This window comes from Symphalangus syndactylus, chromosome 2, assembly GCF_028878055.3.
Source record: "Symphalangus syndactylus isolate Jambi chromosome 2, NHGRI_mSymSyn1-v2.1_pri, whole genome shotgun sequence".
NCBI classification, from domain to species: Eukaryota; Metazoa; Chordata; class Mammalia; order Primates; family Hylobatidae; genus Symphalangus; species Symphalangus syndactylus.
Window position 1 is genome coordinate 116632357 of NC_072424.2, and position 13100 is coordinate 116645456.

The 13100-nt window shown below is 40.3% G+C and overlaps 1 protein-coding gene across 4 annotated transcripts in view; it reads left to right on the forward strand.

Annotated features, from left to right (window-relative positions):
• Positions 1–13100, forward strand: part of ECT2L (epithelial cell transforming 2 like) — a 106948-nt gene that overhangs the window by 1307 nt on the left and 92541 nt on the right. The gene's annotated exons all lie outside the window — the stretch shown is intronic.

Sequence of the window (13100 nt, forward strand, 5' to 3'; positions counted from 1 at the left end):
AATAAAACAGTGGTACTTTAAACTATCGACTTTAAAATACCGATGCTGTGCTTATTAATAAACTTTGCATATGTATCAGAACACAATATCCTGACATCATCGGTATTAAAGTTCACTGCAACCCGTGCAATTGTATCTAAGCCTGTTAAAGTCTGTTTTGCAGGAACTGACATTTGTGCTCCACAGAAACCTCAAAAATCATGCTCTAAAAACAATTATTTCAGTGGGAGGAAGAAGGGTTAAGGACTTGGAAGTTTTATAGCAACAGTTGCATCTTGTTTGTTACAGCTTTAATTTTATAGCTTTGAACTTATAAATCAGTGAGCACATCCACCATTTGAAAATACCAGCACAAGTATGGTATTTTCTATCACCACCTGTACTATAAATAGCCCAGGTTTCCTCAAAACACACAATGAATTATTTTCATTATCCATTGCTTAGTGTGTACTTAATAAAAATTATATACTGGCATGTATTTTTACATGCCCTAAATGTGGGACATTTAACTCAACTGGAATTGTCTTTCATTTCTGTTTTTTCAGCAAGCACACTTAGTTTTCTTCTACTCCCATTCTTTTGTGCAATCTTTAGAACCAGATACCTTTTTGGAAGCATATTTAAGGAAGTGAATTTTTTATAAATAAAGGAATCATTGCACAATTTGCATGTGTGAATTGCAGAAGTACGCGAATGTAGGTACATACCTCTGCCAAGGAGCAATGTTTTAATTTCTAAGCCACTCTGTCTACTGTAGTGGAGAAGGACCAGACTAACTTGCATTTCTCCAGCTGTATAACAGATCACCTGTGGAAACAGTTAATTGACGTCATGGCTCTTCTGTGTGATCCCAGTGAGGATTTAGCTCTCTATATGGGCTGGCAATTGTTCAGCCATTTCATCTTTTAATCTGGCTTTGGTTGTTCTGAGAGGAAAAAAAAAAAAAAACTTTTTTCTCTTTACTCTCACACACTCAGTACAGCCCTTCACCTCTTGTCACCAAAATGTATGGGAATTTCTTCCCACCAACAACCAATTCTCCAGTGTCCACCAACTCTACGTCCTATAATTTAACCCAGTTCTGACACTGTGTGCCTGGAGTTAGTGTCAGATCCCATAGGTTCAGGGCTCAGTCCCAAAAGACTGCCCCCCACTTCAAATGCCAATCACAAGTCCCAGGTTGTGACTATATGTTGTTTATGATTAACCAACCAGTTACAAATCTGGGTTCCCACAAGCCCCTCCTCTGGTTTGATTAATTTGCTAGAGTGACTCACGGAATTCAAGGAAACACTTTACTTATGTTTGCCCATTTATTATAAAGGATATTACAAAGGACACAGATGAATAGCCAGATAGAAGAGATGCCCAGAGAAAGGTATGTGGGCAAGGGTGCGGAACTTCCATGCCTTCTCAGCCCCTCCACATGTTCAGCTATCCCAAAGATCCCTGAATCTTGTCCTTTGGGATTTTAATGGAGGATTCATTCATAGGCACAATTGATGACATCATTGGCCATTGGTGATCACTCAACTTGAGCCCTTCTCTCCTCCCCAGAGGTCAGAGGATGGCGCTGAAAGTTCCAGCTGCATAATCACATGGTTGGTTTCCTGGTAACCAGCCCCCATCCTGAAGCTATCTAGGGGTCCACCAAGATTCACTTCATCTGAACAAAAGATGCTCCTATCACCCAGGAAATTCCAAGGGATTTCGGAGCTCTGTGTCAGGAACTGGGGTCAAAAACCAAGTAATAGAACAAAAGATTCTCCTAGCATCCCTATCTACAAGAGTTTTAGGAGCTCTATGTCAGGAACCAGGGACAAAGACCAATATATATATTTCTTATTATTCTGCCATATCACAGGTCGTCACACAACAGGCCCCATCCTTCTTTTGACTAAGCATAGAAATGCCAATGTCAATTTCCAAGTTCCTCATCAATATACCAGTTGTAAAGGATAGTCAGCCATGACATAGAAATGTATTTCCAAATACATCCGTAGCAGTTGTTAAAGCAAACTAAATATGGCCTGAGATGGACTCTGTACTTTTATATTTGAATCCTTGTGGATGAATTGCAACCTAATTTAATAGGTAGACAAGAATGAAAACCTAGCTTAGGAGTATGTGCCTGTAACAATCTCTGAGTCTTGGCCAATCCCAGGAGCCATACTTCAACCACTCATACACTGCTGAGTGTTCAAACTGTGTTCAAATAAGGCAAATGCTGAGCTGTAACCAATCCAGCTGTTTCTGTACCTAATTTCTGATTTCTGTACATCACTTCACTTTTTTGTCTATAGATTTGTTCCGACTATAAGGCACCCCGGGAGTCTCTCTGAATCTGCTGTGATTCTGGGAGCTGCCTGATTCACAAATCATTCATTGCTCAATTAAACTCTTTTAAATTTAATTCGGCTGAAGTTTTTCTTTTAATACCGTTTTATATCCAATTCAAGTTACACTTACACTTTAGGAAAAATCTAGTATAATTTTGAAACTTGATAGCCGATTACTACCTGTGTAACCTTGGATGATTTTCTGATTTTCTTTTCTTTTTGAGTCAGGGCCTCACTGTATTGCCCAGGCTGGAGTGCAGTGGCACAATCGTGGACCTTGGTTCACTGTAACCTCTGCCTCCTGGGCTCAAGCAGTCCTCCCATTCCAGCCTCCCAACTAGCTAAGACTACAGGCGAATGCCACCACACCTGACTGATTTTTGTAGAGATGGGGCTTTGCCATATTGGCCAGGCTGATCTGGAACTCCTGAGCTCAAACAATCCACCCACTTTGGCCTCCCAAAATGCCTGGATTACAAGTGTGAGCCACTGCATGCCAACTGGATGATTTTCTCTGCCATGTCCTTCTCTTCTATAATCTAACTCCCAGGGTGATTCTGAGGATTCAATGAGCCAGTGTACAGGGGAAGAGATTTTCTAGTGCCGTGTTAGTATAGACAAACATTAAGATGTTAAATACATTTATTACATGTCCCCCTCCCCATTTTGATCTTGTTACTTAGCATGTTTGTTGGATCCAGTTACAAATGAGGAGAGACACAGATTGGGGTCTTCTATTTTATTCCTTTCTTGCAACAGACTTTAGAAGCGTTTAGGCCCCTGCTTTACAGAGCGAGGTAACAAAGGGGCCTCCAGTTTGCATCACCCACACTGGAGTTTCAATTCGAAGTAAAAAGCTGGGCTGTGAGATGGCAGCCACAACGTTTACTTTTCCAGTAGAGACATACCACTTTGTAGAAGAACAAGATCATTCTTAAATGATCAAGGAAAAACTTCGTGGCACAGTATTTTAGCTTCTGTAGAAAAGACACACAGAAAGGATGAAAAATGGTTGAGAGTTTGGTTTTGTACACTAAGGTTTTGAGCCTCTCTTGGTATATAGAAGATACTGGTGACTGCTGTATTGTAACCAGAATGCACAATAAGTATTCTTGCCCTAGAATGAATTCTTATCTCAAATGAATCCCATAAAATGCTTCCATTTTTTCTAATTTGCTGATGTCATGAAAGAATAATCTGTCAAATCTACATTTAATTCAATTCTAAGCTTATTTTACCATATGACTCATTTACCATAATGATGGAAATTGCTAGTAAGAAGATCACAGAGTTGATAAATTGTCACAGTTGTGACACAGTTGTCAAATCCTAATGGTGAAAGAATTTGTTTTTTTCTTACTAATAACTTGCTTTTTTAGCTCCTGAATTTGGAAAATTGGCAGATGCATGTCTCTATTTGTGCTGCTATAATAAAATACCTGAGACTGGGTAATTTATAAAGAATAGGAATATCTTTCTCACAGTTCTGGAGGTTGGTAAATCCAAGGTCAAGGTGCTGACAGGTCTGGTTGGCTGGTGAGGGCTGCTCTCTGCTTCCAAGACGATGCCTTGTTGTTGCATTCTCCGCAGGGGAGGAATGCTCTGCCCTCACATGGCAGAGGGTGGAAGGGCAAGTGAGGTGAATGCTGTGTGAAGCCTTATAAGGGTCTGAATTCCAGTTCACAAGGGAAGGAGCCCTCATGACCTATCTCTTAAAGGCCCAACCTCTTAATATCATTACGTTGGCCATTAAGGTTCAAAACCTGATATTTGGAGGTGGCACATTCAAACCATAGCAATTATGGTTTGAACTGCAATTATAGAACAATTATCCGTTTATTCATTCAGCAAATACTTGCCAAATACCTATTCCATGGCAGACACTATTGTGGGAGGAAGCTTCTAAAATGGCTCCCAATGACCTCAGCTTCCTGGTCTGTATGGCTTATGTGAATCCCCTCCCCTTTGATGTGGGTAGATGCCTATAATGCAGGAGTTGACAAACTTTTTCAGTAAAGGCCCAGATAATAAATATTGTTTGCTTTCCGAGCCATATGGTCTTTCTCCCGATTACTTAATTTTGTTGTAGCCAAAAAAGCAACCACAGAGGCCAGGTGCGATGGCTCACACATGTAATCCCAGCACTTTGGGAGGCTGAAGTGGGCAGATTGCCTGAGGTCAGGAGTTCGAGACCAGTCTGTCCAACATGGTGAAACCCCGTCTGTACTGAAAAGAAAAATATCATTAGCCAGGCATGGTGGCGTGGGTAGCTGAGGCAGGGGAATTGCTTGAACCAGGGAGGTGGAGGTTGCAGTGAGCCAAGATCATGCCACTACACTCCAGCCTGGGTGACAGAGCAAGACTCTGTCTCAAAAAAGAAAAAAGAAAAAAGAAAAAAAATTATCCAGTAAGTAGATGAAGAAAAATACTGAGTAAATATGGAAACAATAGGAAAACAAGAGACTCATAAATGAAATTTATTGAAGAAAAGCAACCACAGATAATACACAAATGAGATTGTCTGTATCCCAATTACACTTTATAAAATCTGGTGGTGGGCCAGATGTGGCCTGCTGACTGTGTTTGCTAAACCCCAGTTCTGATGAATCAGAAAGTGATGGTGTGTCACTTGTCACTTCTGAGGTTACGCCACGCAAGGGCTGCGGCTTCCACTTTGCCTGCCCGCTCTTGCTCTCTTGCTTACTCACTTGGGTGGAAGTGAGTTGCCATTTTGTGAGCTAAACTACAGAGAGGCCCACATGGGAGGGCAGCCTGTGGCCAACAACCAGCGAAGAACTGAGTCTCTCATTCCAACAGTTTAGGAGGAACTGTATCCCGCCAACAATCACTTACGTGAGCTTGGAAGTTAATTCTTCCCCAGTCCAGCTGTGGCATCCTCAGCTGACACTTGGATGGTGAGAGACCCTAAGCTGGGGGACCCAGCTAAGCTATGTCTACACTTGTCACTCATAGAAACTGTGAGATAATAAGTGTTATTTTAAGCCACTGAGTTTTGGGACAATTTGTTACACAGCATTAAATAAACAGTATGATAACCCCATTAGATAATCAATACACACTATGATAGTCTCCATATAACAACGAACAAACGAAAATGCTGGGTATTATTTTCCCCTTTTGGAGATTCATTATGAACATTAAGCATATTAAAACATCCAAAACATCCTACAAAAAAGAAATAAGTTTAATATCTCAATCATTTAATCACAGATCCTGTTTTCTGGGGAAATACTCATTAATATCTTATGGAACTACTATTTGGAGGAATGTAAAAGGCTAAAATATGAAAAGAAATTATTCCATTAAAGAAGTAGTAATTGCCAGGCTGCCATTTCTCCCTGGGTTGAATAGTCAACAAAACTAATATCTTCACATAATCAAAATAATATGAGACAGGCAGTGCACGGTGGCTCATGCCTGTAATCCCAGCACTTTGGGAGGCCGAGGTGGGCAGATCACTTGAGGCCAGGAGTTCAAGACAGCCTGGCCAACATGGTGAAACCCCATCTCTACTGAAAATACAAAAATTAGCCAGGCATGGTGGTGTGCACCTGTAATCCCAGCTACTCAGGAAGCTGAGGCAGGAAAATCGCTTGAACCCAGAAGGCAGACATTGCAGTGAACCAAGATTGCACCACTGCACTCCAACCTGGGTGACACAGAGAGACTCTGTCTCAAAAAATAATAATAATAATGATAATAACCCTGAGCCGGGAGCAGCTGGTCATGCCTATAGCCCCAGCTACCCGGGAGGATGAGGCCAGAGAATCACTTGAGGCAGAAGCTTGAGGCTGCAGCAACCATGATTGTGCCAAAGCACTCCAGTCTGAACAACACAGTGAAATCCCAACTCTAAAGAAACAAAAGGAAAGAGAAAATAATCCTGTTCAAATTTGTACATATATGCATGTACACACACACACACACACACACACAATATACTATAGTATGCTCATATATTTAAGCCCACCAGCAGAGACAGCGACTATTCTTTCTGTGATGTGCAGCTCATTATATAACTCAGTAATCCCTTAACACAGAGTATAATAACAATTCTGAGAACTTGCTAAATAAAAATCACATATGTTGGCTCTTGGAGGGATTTCACATAACAACAGCTGGGCATCTTATGAAACCAAGAATTTGTTTTCATTTAGTGTTGATTCAGAAGGAGGTATTTAGTTTCCCACATTGCCAAGAGGTTTTTTTCTGAACAACATATTATTATAATATAGTTTGCCAAGACACATTACTGTCTTGCTTTACACGTGAGGAAACTGAGGCCCAAATACTAAATCACTTGTAAAGCCTCAATTTTGGGGAGTCAGAGCAGAGATCCAAATCTGGTGCTCACTATGCCATGCTGCTCGTCTGTAACATTTCTAAAATTGTTCCTAATATGATACATGCCTTTCTAATATATTCATTGAAAAAATGTGCTTCTTCTCTTGACGTGTAATAAGAGCAGAGGCACTGCAAATGTCTGTCTTATTCTAGAATTATTCTGACTCTTTAATAAAGTTTCTTCAGCTACACCAAGCCACATTGTACTCTCTCTTCTTGGAATTTATAGCAACAGAGGGTTGCTTAGAAACTTAGATGTTTGTAATGCTTGAATCCCAGCTAGAAAATCACTGACAAGTGGTTGTCCACCTTGAGTTTTACCAACTCCAGTAATGGACATAATCTCTGGAGACAGCGAGAGCTGTGGAGTGATTTTTTTCCCACTTAGATTGAGCCAAAATCTTCCTTTCTGACATCATCCACTGTTCCTAATTTTGTCTTCTGGGGATTCACAGACCATGTGTAATTGATTTTATATATATGAAAAAACTTTAGATAGTTGACGTGTGTGTATATAGTGTGAGAAAGGGGTCCAATTTCTTTTCTTTTATAAAACAGATAATCTGTTTTCTATAAATGAAACAATCCACCCTTCCCCTTCTGATTTGTCATCTAACAAGTGCCCCTGTATACCTGGGTCTATTTTGGAGTTTCTCTTCTGTTCCACAGGTTTTGTTGTCTGTCCCAAACTAATACCTTTATCATCTTATTACTACAGCTTTATAGTAAGTCTTGGTATCTAGAAACACAGCTCCCTTCTTTGTTTATCAAGACTACTGGTTTTGGCCCTTTAAAGTTCCATAAATATTTTAGAATCAGCTTTGAAGTTTTACACACACACACACACACACACACACACACACAATATTTCTTGGAATTTGTTACTGAGATTGCGTTGAATCTGTAGATCAAGTTGAGGGAGTTAATCTCTTCACTCTACTGAGTCCCCTAATCCATGAATAAGACATATCTCTCCATTTATTTAGGACTTTAAAAGTATTTTTCAATAAAGTTTTATAATTTTCTTCATAAAGTTGGCACTCTTAATTTTTTCCAGGTACTTAGTAGTACTTGATGTTATTGTAAATATCATTTTATAAACTTCTTGATTGAAATACAGGACATAGAAAACATGCAGATCATGAGTGTAACGTTCAATGAATTACAGCATGCAGGGAAGTCTAGGGCTCCCTCTCTACATCAGCACCAGCATGCAGAATAACCTCTTGTGTCCCCCTTCCAATCGTTACCCTCTCTTTCCTCCCCAAAGGTAAACCTTATCTTGACGTCTAACACTACAGGGTAGAACTTTGGTAAATGAACCCGTGCCACATGTATTATTTTATTCGCAGCTTCCTCTGTGTAATGTGTTGTGTGATTCATCCCTACTGTTTTGTGTAGCAGCAGGCTGTTCATTTCATTGACATATAGTATTCTATTGCGTGAATGCATGACAGTAGATTTATCCACTGGACTATTGGTGGATGCTTGGGTTGTCTCCAGTTTGGAGCTATCCAGTGCAGCTGTGCATCTTCTTGGTGATATATTTTAGTCCACATGTATATTTTTTCCAGTTGGGTCAAGTTTGGCATTATTCTAGAAATAACGCCAAATAGTTTTTCAAAGTACATATACCAATTTGCACTTTCACCAGCTGTGTGAGAGCTCTGGATGCTCACCAACACATGGCTTTGTCAGTCTGTTCTGGATAACAAACCATTCCAAAGTTTAGTAGCTTGAAATAGGAAACATGTTATTTTTCACAATTCTATGGGTTGGCTGGCCTCATCTGGGCAGTTCTTCTTCTTTGTGTGTTGGGGGCTGGGGTGATTCATGTGGTTGCACCTGGGAGCTTAGTTGCAACTGAAATGTCCAAGATGACTTCATTTGCACATCTGGTGCTTTGACGGGAGTGGCTGAAACAGCTGGGGGCTGACTCAATCTCTCTCCATATGGTCTCTTGTCATCCAGTATCCCAGCTCAGGCTTATTTACATGGCAGCTGGATTCCAAGAGTGCAAAAATAGAAGGTGCAAGTCTTCTTAAGGTCCATGCCCAGAAGTCACACATCATCACTTCCACAACATCCATTGGTTAAAACAAGCCAGTGGTAGTGCAGATTGATTCAAGGAGGGGGTAAAGAATAGACTCCACCTCTTGATGGAGAACTGGTATGTGGGTACAGGGATGGGAGCAATTGTTCCTGGCCATGTGCACAGACAATATACTGTGTTCCTCCCTCTAGCCACAATTCATAGTTGCAGCACACAGAATACATTTATTTCATACCAAGACACCACCAAAGTGTCTTCCAATTATGGTATGAGGCTTGAAGCCCAGTCTCTTGTGATCTCCGTCAGGTCCAGTTGCAAATGAGGCTCGTTGTTCATAACTCCTCTCAATCTGGAGACCTGTGAGCTCAAAAGACACGTTATCTGTTTCCCCAGACACCCAGCTTAAAATGGTAGCTCAGAGACTTTTTTTCAAAATTTCTTGGTCCTTCTTATTTCAAGCTGGGCATGCTTTCATGAGAACAAGGCTCTTGACAATTTTGTGGGCTTTGTATGTATGTAATTGTAATTTATTCTATTAGACAAAAGCTATATCCACAAGTCTCTTTGAGACAGGTCCTTCTCTGCTTTGGGCTATGGATTGGGGTTCTATGGGACAAAGACTTTAAGATTCTTTAAAACTATTTTACAGTTGATCCTTGACCAATGTGGGAGTTAGGGGCACAGATCCCCTGTGCAGCTGAAAATTCACGTTTTTGTTTTGTTTTTGTTTTTTTTTTTGAGATGGAGTCACGCTCTGTCCCCCAGGCTGGAGTGCAGTGGTGAAATCTCAACTCACTGCCACCTCCGCCTCCCAGGTTCAAGCGATTCTCCTGTCTTGGTCTCTCAAGTAGCTAGGATTACAGGTGCCCACCACCACGCCCAGCTAATTTTTCTATTTTTAGTAGAGACGGGGTTTTGCCATGTTGGCCAAGCTGGTCTGACCTCAGGTGATCCGCCCACCTCAGCCTCCCGAAGTGCTGGGATTACAGTCATGAGCCATTGCACCTGGCCATGTGTAACTTTTGACTTCCCCATAACTTAACTACTGATAGCCTATTGTTGACTGGAAGCCTTAATGATAACACAGCCGATTAACATATAATGTATGTTATGTGCATTATATACTGTATTCTCTCAAGAAAGTAAACTAAAGAAAATGTTATTAAGAAAATCATAAGGAAGAGAAAATATATTCACTGTTCATTAAGTGGAAGTGGATCATGACAAGGTCTTTATCCTTATCTTCATGTTGAGTAGGCTGAGGAGGAAGAGAAAGAGGAAGGGTTGGTCTTGCTGTCCCAGGGGTAATTTTTTTTTTAACCCCACTAATGGTTGTATTTTTTTGTAGAGACAGGGTTTTGCCATATTGCCCAAGCTTGTCTCAAACTCCTGAGCTCAAGCAATTCACCTGTCTGAGCTTCCCAAAGTGCTAGGATTATAGGCATGAGCCACCGCACCCGGCCTAGACATTCTTTATCACTAAAATTTGCTGCAAAACTAAACAGATCTTTTAGTTTAATTCATATCTCTCACCTTGGACAGCAAAAGGAGCCAGTCAGCACTTTCTACATCCTACTCAGAATTTCTTTAGCCAGGTCTATAAATTCATTGACACATTTTCTATCCTCCACATTAGTGCAGGTAACAGTGTTACTAACTTTCCACTGCTACACAATGCCGGTCATCTTCTCACTAGCCTTACTCTAGATTCCACTACAGCGTCTCCTCCACACCCTTTTAATTTCCACTTGCTTCCCACTCCCAATGCCAGTATCATAGGTTTTCAGTTTAATTATGGCAATAATCTACTTCCAGGTATCAATTTTTTTTATTGCTGGATAACAAACCATCCCAAAATCGAATGGCTTTAAACAATAATCATTTATTATTTCTCATGGTTCTGAGGGTGAGCTGGGTCCAGCTGGGCAGTTGTTCTACCCCATGTGTTACTGACTGGAGCCATCCTATCCCACTGCTCTGCAGTGCCACCTTTGTCATAGGTAGAGTGTCCATATGTATGTGGGTCTGTTTCTGAATAATTGCTGTGTTCCACTGGTTTATTTGTTTATTCATATGCCAATATCTCATGCTGTTATTTACACTAGCTTTATAATAAGTAAGTCCTGATATCAAGTAGAGTAAGTCCAACCACTTTGTTCTTTTTAAAGTTGTCTTTGCTAGTCTTGACCCTTTGCATTTTCATACACATTTTATAAGCAGTTTGTCAAACACACACACAGCCATGCACACACACACACACCCCACACTTGCTGGGTTTTCATGAGACTGTATTGAGTAATAGATTAATTTAGAAGAATCAATATCTTCACAGATGTATACTCTTCTTTAGGTCTTTAAAATTTTTATCTGGATAAAATTTTTAGTATTCTATGTGGAATACTTGTCCCACCTTGATTTATATTGGATTTTGTTTTTGTTTTTGTTTTGGAGACAGGGTCTCATTTAGTTGCCCAGGCTGGAGTGCAAGGACAAGATAACAGCTCAGTGCAACTTCAACCTCCAGGACTCAAGTGATCCTCCTACCTCAGCCTCCAGAGTAGGTGGGACTACAGGCGTGCACCACCATTCCTGGCTAATTTTCTTTAAAAATTTTTGTAGACACATGGTCTTGCTATGTTGCACAGGCTAGTCTCAAACTCTCAGACTCAAGTAATCCTCCTGCCTCTGCCCATATTGGATTTTTAAATGCTGTTATAAATGATATATTGTTGCTTATTAAATGTTGTTAGTATACAGAAAAACAATTGATTTCTGTACGTAAGCCGAGTGTGCAGCAACCTTGCCAAGCTTGTGTATTAAATCTGTCAATTTATCTGTAGATTCTTTAATATTTTTCTACATACAATTATGTTAATAATACATAATGACAATTTAATTTTTTCCTTTCTCTTTCCTTTTTGAGACAGTGTCTCACCTCGTCACTCAGGCTGGAGTTCAGTGGCGCAATCTCGACTCACTGCAACCTCCGCCTCCCCGATTCAAGCAATTCTCTTGCCTCAGCCTCCTGAGTAGCTGGGACTACAGGCATGCACCACCATGCCCAGCTACTTTTTCTATTTTTAGTACAGATGGAGTTTTGCTATGTTGGCCAGGCTGGTCTCAAACTCCTGGCCTCAAGTGATCCACCTGCCTTAGCCTCCCAAAGTGTTGGGATTACAGGCGTGAGCCACTGCGCCTGGCCTATTTTTTCCTTTTAAATTATTATACATTTTATTTTATTGGTTTATCACATTGGAAAGACCCTTCAGAACAATGTTAAACAAAGATAGTGGTAGTGAACAGAGAGAAAGTTTTATCCTTTTACCATTAGTGTCACGTCTGCTATAGGTTACTGTATTTGCCCTTATTCAGATTAGGAAATTCCCTTCTAGTCCTGGTTTGCTGAGATCTTGTCATGAACGGGTATTGAGGTTTATCAAAAACAGTTGTTGGGCCAGCTGCGGGGCTCATACCTGTAATCCCAGCACTTTGGGAGGCCAAGGCACAGTGGTGCATGCCTGCGGTCTCAGCTGAGGCTGAGGTGGGAGGTTTGCATGAGTCTGGGAGGTTGAGGCTGCAATGAGCTAAGATCAAGCCACTGCACTCCAGCCTGGGCAACAGAGCAAGATCCTGTCTAAACAAACAAAAAGAAAACTTTTTGTATATACTGAGATTATCATATAATTTTCTTTTTTTGTTCATTAGAAGTACATTGATTTTGTAATGTCAAACAAAATTTACATAAATCCAACTTGCTGGTGATATATGATCTTTTTTTATATATTACTGAGTTTGGTGTTCTCATATTTGGTAGGATTTATGCATCTATATTTTTGGTAATATGCTTGTAATCTTTCTTTCTTGTAAAGTCCTTGGGTTTTGGTGTTAAGATTATATAAAGGTTATACCAACTTTATAAAAGAACTTGGGAATCATTCTCACTTTTCCTATTCTCTGGAAGATTTTGTGTAAGTGTAGTGTTATTTCTTCCTTGAACGTTTAGTAGATACAGAAATCGGTTCCAGAAGTAGGATGTTGCCATAACAACAGCAACACATTCTACATTATGTGGCATTACCATCCAGTCTGACAGCATGAAATTGTTGTGGAAGACCTGAAAAGATGGCAATCCATGTGATGCAGTGGGAAAAAGTTGTAAAACTATAGCCTGGAATAGATTAAAGGGCATATTATATACCTAATGAGCTTGTACTTTATGCAAAGAGGTAGAAAATGAATGTTATTAGAATGAGTTTATTACTACAGGTCACGTTTGCCAAAGTACTAGAAGAAATAGAGGAGCTCAGAAAATATTTGGCTGGTTTGTAAGCAGGAATATAAAA